Source organism: Condylostylus longicornis, unplaced genomic scaffold (genome assembly GCF_029603195.1).
Source record: "Condylostylus longicornis isolate FDR11 unplaced genomic scaffold, ASM2960319v2 ptg000144l, whole genome shotgun sequence".
NCBI classification, from domain to species: Eukaryota; Metazoa; Arthropoda; class Insecta; order Diptera; family Dolichopodidae; genus Condylostylus; species Condylostylus longicornis.
Genome location: NW_026578112.1, coordinates 746080 through 758553, shown reverse-complemented (window position 1 = coordinate 758553; position 12474 = coordinate 746080).

The window sequence follows — 12474 nt, the reverse complement described above, 5'->3', positions numbered from 1 at the left end:
TTTAAAGTAAAATTTGTAAAAATATAAAATTAGAAAATTTTGTTAAATTTCCGACAATAATAAATCTACTATTTATTTATTTTTAAAATTTGAATTTGTAAAAGAATTTAGATATAGTTCTTTCCACTTCTTTAATTAATATATAAGATGATTAAGTAAAGAGTATAATATTATACTTGTATATCATTGTTTGGGGCATCAAAAATGTGTAAAATTTTTTTTCGAAATTAGTTGTAAAATTTCAACCAGGAATTTTTTTGAATTCCAAGTATTATTGAAACGGCTATTTCCAAACAAAATTATTTTGTTTAATTTGTACTGAATAATCCTGTATATATTAAGTATATATATATAAGTTTGTGGATTATTATTCAAGACAATAAACGATCAGTTTTTTTTTATTTTTTGGAGGAAAATGCTCATATTAATTAATTAAAATTCATATATATCAATGGTCATTTTAATTTCAATAATAACAATGTGTCTTTTATAAAGAGCACACCAATTGTTATAAAGAGCACCAATTGATTTTTATATTTAACATAAATTATAAGTATATGTACTTAAGTATACGTAAATATATTAATATTATTTTTACCAGAAATCTTTTTTTAATAGGAAAATTATTTTAATTAAATAGCAAAAAAAAAAATATATTAAATACGATCAATGAAAATTGTATTTATAAAATTTAATATTGTTACAATTTTCATTTTGTATACAAAAATAATATTTTAAAATAAATCCTTTATACATAATAATAATAATTATATAATTTACAAGTTTCTAATCTTACAAAATAATTTTGTTTTTTTGTTTTCTTATTTATAATGTTTTTTAGTTAATTTAACTTGTATTTTTTATAGTTTTTAAATTTTATTTTTTTTTCTAAAAAATTTTGATTATTTCTTCTTTTTTTTTTTCCTTCAATATTTTTGCTTACTTTCTTCTCATTTTTTATTTTATTTAATAAAAATTTCAATTATATGTATGTATTATTGTGTATACATATTAAGTAATTTTATATATAAATTGTTGAGATAAAACCCTTATTTTATAATTTAAAGTTTTTTTTTTTTTTGTAATTTATTTCTTCTTAATGGTAATTTATTTAATAAATAATTATTTTTTAATTCTTGTATTGGAATTTTCCAGTCTACAATTTAATTGACAAAAGTTTCAATAATTTTATATTATATTTTAATTGTTTCATTTATTGTAATTACCAAAAAAAAATTTTTTATGATTTAGTATTTAAATTTCTCGTTTTTTAATTTTTTTTTTTCTATTTTATATAATTACAATAAATATTAGAAATTATTTTTCAATTATAAATTTGGTTTATAATTATGTATAGCTTATTTTAAACTGTTATATTATGTGTATATACTTAAATATTGTTTCATTAATTATATTATACACATATTTTATTATTTTAACATAATATCATATTCTTTTGTTATTCTTTTACCAATGTTACATTTTTTCTAACTAAAATATTAATTATTCGAAATAAAATTGAAAAGAATTTTATTCTAAAATAGTTAAAATAGTTAATTAATAAATATTTTAAATTACACATTATCATTTGTTCTTCAAATATTCTTGAAATTGAAAATTAAATTTAAAAATTTTATTTCATATTAGGCCGGCCCAAGATAAATAATATATTTGTCATAAATAATGAAAAGCGTTCAATATAGAAAAATGACAGAATAGAAATATGTCACATGTCATGTCATTTCTTTTCTCAATTTATTCAATAATTGACATAATATTTCAATATAATGACAATGTTGAACAGTTATAATAGAGAATAAAAACAAATAATTAAATTTTTATATTTAGTTAAATATTTATATTGAATTTTCTTTTGATTAAAAAACTTTTTACACAATCCTGTTCAAGTTAAATTTGTGCAAATGAGTATAACTGCAAGATATTTTATTCTGAATTTTTTAAAACGAGAGTTTTATTTTGGGCAGCACTACTAACTGAATACTCTTTAGATGAGTAAAATAATTGTATACTACATATTATACATATGTATACATATATAGGAAATGAAACAGTATACTTAACAATATTCCAATAATGAAATCAAAAATTTGAAAAAATTAAATTAATTTCTAATAATTATTTTTGTGTTTATCAGAAGTTACACATACAATTTATTAGAAATATTATTTATTTTAATAAGTATAGTGTTACCATATAGTAAATAAATATGATTATTCATCTACTTATTTTACTCTATAGTAATACCCTAACAAATTTACATAAATTTATTAAAAAAAATATTTTTACATTCATTTTTTAAATATTAATATTATAAATTTTCATATTATGCAATTCTTTATATTTTAATTATTTTATTTATTTTTTTCTTAAATCAAATTTTTATTTCTTAAATTCATTTTAATTTACATGATATTAAATTCAATTTATTTTATATGATATTTTATGTATATAAATACACACATGTACATTTTATAATAAAAATGTTTTTTTTTTGTCCTTTTTTTACAATTTTGTTAAATGCTTTTAAATTTACAGTAATTACAAATATTTATTCAAATTGCAAGATAATATATGAAATTATCGAGCAACTTATAGAAAAATATTATTTTTTATTCCAACTACATTATATTATATTATTAATTATTGATTTTTTATTATTTTATTAATTTTTTTTTTATTAAATTAAATTTAAACATGGAATATTTATATATGTTTGTGTCTGAATATGTAACCATTATTTTAATTCTTAAATCTATAATAATTAATTTTCAAAATTTTATAAAACTATCAAACCAATATCTATTCAGCTATGTACTCTTATATACAAATTTTATTTATTTTTTACAAAAATTTTTATAAATATTTATTTTATATTAAGTAAATAATATAGTATATAAATTGCAAACATGATACATATGAATAGTTTATTTATATATATAGCTAACCATTGTTAATTTTCATGTATATTCAATGAAAGAATTATACCAGAAAAAATTTAACAGTGGTTACAGCGAATATTGTTGAATTACACTCATCTATTTAATAATACACTTATGTATATATGTATGTATGTAGGTGTTTGTATTTTGAAATATGAAATAAAGATTTTGCTTTTATAATACATACAATGTGTATTACATATGTTAATATACAATTATATTATACAGATATTATTAAATTTTTAAAAATATATTTCGCAAGAAACCCCCGTCGTTTCTATAGTCAAATATTGTAGAAATATTATTAAAATGAAATTGAATTAAATTTCACATTGTTTATAAAACGATTTGATAAAGAAAGAAACAAATTTACATGTGAGATAACAAGAAAATTTATTGACTAAAAGAATTACGAGCGAACTAAAAAATTTACTGAAAATTTGTTTATATCAGAATTTGAATTACCGGAGCCAAGATGATGACGTAATTTAAGTTATTACTGAATAAAATTTTAAAATTGTTATAAGCGTGCGGGGGGGAGGTTTGCGTAACGTGGCAAATTATTTCAGTTAATTAATAATATTAAAAAATTTCAAAATTGTATAAAATGGAATTCGTATAAAATATATGAAATATATTGACATGTTGAATTTGATGAGCTTTATCTCAAAAACAACAAGATAATTAATAAACCGAAAATTAAGAACAATCAATTAAATGTAAAATATAATGTCATCTATAACTCTATGTCACAATGGTTCCGAAGTTGTAAGCATAAATTATTAATATCTGATAAATTCACTTTCAACAGACTGCAGTTCGAAAACGAGTATATAAATTAATAAAATTAAAATAAATCTGATAAAAATTTTTCGCAGGAAATTGATCAAAGAATTATCCCTGATATTATTTGTCACATTATGCAAAACACTCTGTATATATTTATCAATTACTTCAGTAGTCAATGTTAATTTAACTGATCCCTTTTATAAATTATGAAAAGAAAATCTGAATTAATTTTAGAAGAATTAAAAAAATAAAGGGAATTTACATAAAGAAAAGAAATAATAATTTACTTATATACTGTATACAATAATTAAATTATAAGTTTTTTACATTGTTTATGAAGGAAATTTATTGTTCATATTAAATTTATTGATTTTAAATATATATATGTATAAAATGTTCATAAATATATTCTGTTAATATATAAATAAATATGAAAATGTTTATGTAAAATTATAAATTATATAAATATTTATATACATAGTTTTCTTAATGAAGCCGCTTGAAATCTTATATTTAAACAAAAATATACGATATAATGCATATATGTACATACATATTATATAAGAGTACATGATAATAAATATATAAAATAGATATTTAATACACATTAACAATTTTTTTTTTTATCAAATCTACAAAACATTTTTAAAGCTATTGATATATTATACATACTATATTATGTAAAGTATATTGTACACAAGAATGTATACAAGAATATGAAAACGAAATTTTTCTTATATTCTTTAATATTTATTCATTTATATATATGTGATGTTTTTGTGTTTTTTAATTAACTTTATCAAATTTTGAAAATTTATTTTAAATCTACAAAATTTGTTTTGTAAGTATGTAAGTAGATATTATACAATAATTACTATACAAAATGTGTGAGAAAAAATTTTTTGGTCGTTTAAATTATTTTTAGTTTTTTATTTTTATTTATATAACAAATATTTTTTCTTTTCTTATTCAATTAAAATCTACAATTATATTTTTACAAATATTTTAATTATGAATTAATACATAATTTACGTATATATAAATAATACGTCATGAGTATAATACAAGTACTCAATATTATCAGACATAATGTAAAATATTACTAAAATTTTCTTTTGGATAAATACGTTGAAGCATTCAATTATATACAATAATATTGGAAGAGGTTTTCGAAAATCTTAATACGAAAATCATAAATCGATCAAAATAATAGTATATAACAATATAATACATAGCTGTATTACATATAGAATCTCGTGCATTCTTTAATATTTATGGTAATTTACTTATTCCAATCACTTGAGTTTAATAGAAAATTCATTTAAATTGTTCATTAATTATGTATTTGTTATACAACCATAAATCAGTTTATTATATCAGAACAAATAAAGGGAACAAAATTTTAGGATAGGAAACAATTTTTTATTAATGTTCTAAATACTAAACTTATTAAAGTACATATAGCATATTCTATAATTATGGGCATATTCTAATAAAATTGCCAAAGTATTCAAAAAGAAAAAATTTGAAATATATTTTCGGCAATAATATTTATGAAATTTGAGGTCTACCTGGACACATTATTTTTTCATATGAAATAAATACAAAATATAACAGTTTTGTGAGCAATCAAGAATTTTTTCCAAAAAAAAAAAATTTAGTAATTTTTTACAATATTATTTTTCGGTAAAACATTGTATATAATATTTAAAATGTATACATATATATATACATTTATGTACATAATTCTAAATATTTTTTTTTTACAATTCTCTTATGTACATAATTTATATTTAATATTCAATTCGTATGATTAGTTTTACATTTTGACAAGTTTGTTTTCAGTGCATTTTAAAAAATAAAAATTAATTTTATAAATTAAATAAATTAAATTTCATTTTCTTGTACATTCATATTATAATTATATATAGAAAAATTTAAAATGGTAGTTTCTTCAATATTAATAATGATTGTAGACAATTTTTAGGTTTGTTGATTTTTAATTAATTAAATTTTTTTTTTATAAATTCAAAGATTTCATAAGTTCATTTGATTTGTGATTTTTTTTTCTAAATTGTTAGAAAAAATTTTTTATTTTAAATTCTATTTTGTAGGTTTATAGTATAGATTTTAAAAGTTTGAAAAATGTGGAACAGAAACGTAAAACTAAATTTGTTACATAAGTAGATTAATTAATTTTTTTATTCATTTAATTTTTCATTTAATTAATCATTCAGTACCTTGATTTCTTTTTTTGGGTCAAAATCTAATTTCCATATATAGTAGTAGAGTGGTTTTTATTCTCGATAGTTTATAAGTTTATAGAAATAATTTAAAGAAATTCACAACCAGTTCAAATGATTTTATAAAAAAAGAAATTTATATTTACACTAGTACGTATATTCATATCAACTTTTGAAACTTAAACATAAATTTTAAATTACAAATTAATTTAAAATTATTACACAAAGTTTGCTTTACGAAATTTTTTATAATATCTATATTTTACTAATTTAGAAATAAATTTGAAGTCTAAATTCTACAATATTATTGATTCCAAAATTTTGTTAAGCTATATAAGGATATAAAACAAAAATTTTTAATTACACGAAATATTTAACAGAAAAGGAATAATAAGTGCGATGATTGTGGCCCGGTCAGCTAAAGTTAATCAATATTATATCCGAGAAAGTATACATGCAATGCCTTATCTATGCATATCGGAACATTCGGAATTACAATTATTAATAAGAAGAAAAAAAATCATTAACCACAAATCAGTATTGCTGCAGCTTTCAGTATCTAAACTGGTTTAACAAAAACTATTGTAATTTTCAACGACAGAAATTTTTTTTTTGTATTTTGTAGCTTTGTGTCACATTTCGGTAAAACCGGTTTCTGCTAGATATGTATTTGTTTTTTCCATACAAAAATTCCGTTTTAAAGAATTTTATATTTTGGCATTTATTTTGATTATAAAATTTTTTTTTTCGTTCCAAAGCTCAAAATTCCGTGTACATATTGTGGAACAATATGCTCCGGATATTTTGGCCCACATTTGTTAAATAATTTTTTTTATTTCAACCTTTACCAAACGATTGTTTCAAATTTCCCATTCGTTTTCAAAATTTTTCAAATTTAATTTTTTAAGGTGAAAATAAATTTACAACAAAATTGTTCAACATATAGAAGGATTATATTTTTAAATGGTAATAAAATAATATTTGATTGTAGCTCATGTCCAAGTTAAAAAGATTTAAGATGACGGAGAAAAATACAAAAAACAAAATCGGTGGTTTAAGATCATCGCACTTATTCTATTTTTTTGTATTTCATTACATTCTACGCATATCATATAGAATCCACTGGTAATAGAAAGTAGACAACAATATGAATGAATGCGGCTCATAGATAATGAGCGGGACTTAATAATATAAAAAAATATACATATATGTATGCGAGTATATTAAACTCAATTTTGATTTAGTTTGTCTTAATTAGTTTAGTTGACTAAATAATTATTTAATATAAAAAATTATAAATAATTTCGAAAATTTAGTAAACATATGAAAAATTGAAATCAGTAAATTTTAAAATAAAATTAAATAATATTTTTAATATTAAGTGCTCTTCTATTTTGTATACAAATCTAATTTTAAATATTAAACACAAATTTTGTTTAATATTTTAAATTTTTATTAGTAAAAATTTTTTTGTTTTTATTATTCTACAAGTTTATTATTCATATATTTTATAAGTGCAAATCATCTAAAATTATTTTAATATAATTATTTTGTGCTTAACATGGCTTTAATACAATATAATTTTATTATTATTTATTGATTATTATTATTTTTTTTATTAATACATACATATGTGTGTATGTGTGTATAGAAGAAAATTAATTTGAATAAATTTTACTGTTGTCTTTTTTTTCTCATATTTTCAACATGTAGTTATTGTTATAAATGGTGAAATATACTTACATTTTTTATTATATTTCAACACATTCTCTTAATTTCAAATATATAATTTAATAATAATCGCTACTGTCAACATTTTTATATATATATATATATATGGAATGTAATTGAAAAATTTTAATATCAAACCACATATTATAGTGTTGAGACAATTTTTTTTAAAATATTGTCAAAAATGTTTGTGCATTCAAAAAAAAAAATTTCAGAAGATATTGCCATATTGCATAAAATTGCTTATATACATACATCCTTACTATGCATTCTATCAATTTTTAAATTATTGGTAATTCAATTACACAATTATACACACATTTATAATATTAAATTTGTTTTTAATTCAATGTCAACAATACTTTTTATTTAAACAATATTATATTTTTATTTGAGAATTTTTTCCTTTTTTTTTTTCAATTTTGTGTTAAAGTACATAGGTACATACAAGTAATTATGTTTATAGTGAAATTTTTCTTTTGTTTTTAAACAATTATATATTATGTATAAATATATATGATGTATGTAAGATTCATATACATAATTATTGTTATATTTGCAAATGCAGTTTACACAATTTATTTATTGTTAATAAAGAAAATTCTTTATATATTTAACAACACTGTAAAAAGCATCATTTAAAAAACACACTCAGTAAATATAAAATTTTTATATTTGTTTAAATTGCTTGATTTTTATTTTATTTTTTTCTTAATCTATTAAAAAATTAATAAAATGGCATTTAGGAATCAATTTTATTATTTTATTTGCCATAAAAATTTAAATGTATATAATATATAATATATAATATAATAATTTTGATTTCCATTTTTTATTGTTCCAAATATTATTGTTTTACTTGTATTTCAAAATTATTGTATAATTTTTTTATTTAATTAAATTTATAAATTTTTTTTTTTTAATTTTTATTATTATTATTTTGGTTACAATATTTTAAATGTATTTTATGAATAAATGAAATAATATTTTTTTTATATTAATAAGTGTTATAATTTAAAATCATGAAAATTAAAAATTTTTGAAACAAAATTTCTGAAAAAAATAAGTGTAAAATAATTAATATTTGAAAATGTAATTTTCTGAATAAAATAAATTTCGAAGTTAAAAATTTAATACTAAAAAACAAAATATTTTTCAATAAGATCACATGATCTCGAATGATGCGCGTATAACAGAATATGATATAACAAAATATATTATTATAGCACTGATTCAAATTCATTTTGATTGAGTTTATTTTGAGTGAATTTTAATATTATACATGTAAACGCATTTCTTAGAAATTACAAAAATATCTTTATATAGCAGTTATGAACTTTATTTTTAATTTAGATTATATTAATACAGAATCATAAAATAGATTATTGTTGTATAAGAAAATTTTACTTAACAAGAATAATAAATAATTTTAAATAAATTATTAAATAAAATTTTTATTAATTTTGTCATTTTTATTTTATATTAAACAAGGTAAATAATTTTTTTTATCCTGAATTTAATAGATCCCTGCATTTATTTAAACAAAAAATTAAAAATTTTTATTTTCCAAATTTAGGCCTTAAAATTTACAGTCTATATTTGAAGTGTATATATGCATGCATTTGTAGGAGGAGAATTAGAAATACGGATTTACGAAAACTTCTTGATAAAATTACAATAGTTTTTTATTGGATTATTATAAATCGTGAAAAGTTTACTTATTCAATTTAAAAAAAAAAATATCAATATTGCTTGTATTAAATCAATTCATATTACAAGTATTTCTACATAATTTTTATGTAAACAAAAGACAAAAGTGAGAAACTTTCTTTTAAATATTACTTAATTTGATAATCAAAAATTGTTAACTTGGAAACTTAAACTAAATAAAAAATTTTAAAATCTCATCGAGATGGCGCAATCGTTCGAAATTGACCTGATTAATTTGATTGTTCGAGATGAGCCAATATGACCCGGAACCCATGAAAACTGTTTTTAGATAGGATTTTTTTATGAGAGTTATAGATCTGGCGAATGTAAATGCCAGGGATTTTAACCAGTTTTGTAAAGGACTAAGTCTGTTCAATTCAGAATGGACCTAACCTATATAATTGTAATTGATATTGTTATTATGAAAACCCCAAAAATTTTAAGTAACGCAAAAAAAAAAATTGAAAATTTTTATTGAAACAAAGAAGAAAACCAAAATTATGCAATACAAATTAGGCAAATTAAAAGTGAAATTATAAAATTAATTTTTTTATAAATAAAAATTGTGTCATTTAACATTTTTACATTCATTACAATTCAATTCAATTTTAAAAACAAAATTATTTTAGACAAATCTTTATTTTTATTAAAATTTATTATTATTTTTATTATTAGTAATATTTCATCTTTATTATTTCTACATATTAAATTTTAAATTTACAATTTATAAATGTATACTACTTATACATACTTTTAGAATTTCATTTTATATTAACATTTTTATCTTACTACAAATATTATTATTAATTTTGTTTTCTTTTTTTTTGTTTATTCATTAAATATGTGTACCATCCTTAAGCTTCAAAGTGCTATGATATATATATAGTTATAATAGTAAAGTAATTAAATCAGAATCAGCTAATGAATTGCTGAATTTAACTAAAATTATACAATGTATAAATTAGTTAATTGATTTTTCTGCTAACAAATTATATACTCTACTAAATGGTTTTCAATTTAAGCTATCTAAAAGGAAACATGCTTTTAAAATAATTAATATTATATTTTTAATTTATATATACATATATACATATATTTAATATAATATTTAATAAAATTAAATATTATATTTTTAATTTTACAATTTTGTTTAACACACTGTGTCATTTATTGGTAATTTTTTTTTCAATTTTTTTTTATAACAAACATTTTAATCAATTATTAATATCAAAAGTAATTGATCTTATTTAATTTTTTTTTGTTTTTCTTACTTTATTCTTATTTCTATTAAATTTTTATGCTTTGAAAATATTCTGCGTAAATAACAAACAATTAAAATTTAATTTTTAATTACATAATTTTATACATTATGTGGATGATTTATTTTGAAAGTGACCTATGTCTAAATTCCTTAGAAGCAAAGGAAATATTGCAATATTTTGGTTTAAAGTAAAACAATGGGTAGTTGAATAATTCCTCTTTCCAACAATTTAATTTTGAATATCAACTGCTGACCCAATTATTGCTCGGAAATTTTAAAAAAATTATTTTGAAATTGTAACTGGACTGAGGTCACTTTCAAAATAAAGGATTCCATATATACATATTTTGTTTTTAAATTTACACAAGTGTTTACTTATTATTTGTATATTTACAAAAAATTTATGTGATTTAGCAACAAAAAACAAAATAAAATCAAAGAAATAAAAACGGATATACGATGCTGAATACGAGCCTTTACAAAGCTAAATGCCAATATTTTATTTTTGTAAGTGTAACTCATATACTTACATAATAAGCCCAAATATATTATTTGTTTTGTTTACAAACAATTTAGTACAAACAATCTAATTTAAATTTCTATAAAATGTCTAATATTAGAATATATTAGATACAAACCTATATATATATATATATATAGGCATTTGGATTTCCACTTATACAAAATCGATTACATGATAAATTTGGAATTTATTTGCAAAATTTGTTTAAATATATTAAACACTAATTTTTTTTTTTTTAAATGAATTTTGAACAAATGATTAATAGTTGAATGATCCTACTTTAAGAATTACTTTTATTCTTATGTAAATACCAGTAATTAATTATAGATATATCAATAATAACTAATTACATTTAATTTTTAGTTTAACTTACCGAAATTTTTTGTTTCTTGTTACGGAGCATATACATAAATACCTACTTATTTTTAAGACATATTGAAAGTAACATCATTCATAAATCTTTTAGTATAAATAATTGCGTTGGGATTAGTAAAACTTAATGATAGTCTGAATTTCACAAAACAATATATACAATTCAGTTAAATAAAAACAATTTGAAATATTAGACTTTAATATTCCTGCATTCGAAATCACTTTGTGAAAGGTAAACAGGCATCTGTTTCAATATATTCAAGCAAATTTTTAAAAGGAGTAATTTTAAGTGAGATTGAATTTCATTTAAAGTAATATAGATAATAGTTCCAGTTATTTTATTATTCAAGAACGACAAAGAAAAACAATTAGCAAGGAGATGATTGTGAGACGGCAAGGCTTTCACATATGATTATCGTTTAAATAAAAAAGTTCAATATTTGTTTTTTATCATAAAATCAAATTTATTTGACCATTTAACTTTGGTTTATTTCAACATTTTTAAATGCATTTGATGATTCATATAATGTAATATATTTAGTTACCCAGTTCAGTTTAGTTTAGTTGTCTTAGTCGCACCACTTGAGGTGACGGAGTGTTATTGACAAGTATTTTGGTTTTTAGTGTAGAATTTCAAATTTTGAAATTTATTTTATTCTGAAAAACTCTAAAATTTTTTAAATAACAATCCATCACCAACAATAATCGTGAAAAATTAAATTTTTATTAAATAAAAAACCTTCCCAATTTGATTTTACAAACCCCGCGCATCCCCCCAGAGTATAAATTTATAAAAATTAATGTTCCATTTCAAAATGATTCTTTACTACTTACACATTTCGCCATAACTATTATGTATTTCATATTTAAAATTTTTAATTTTCA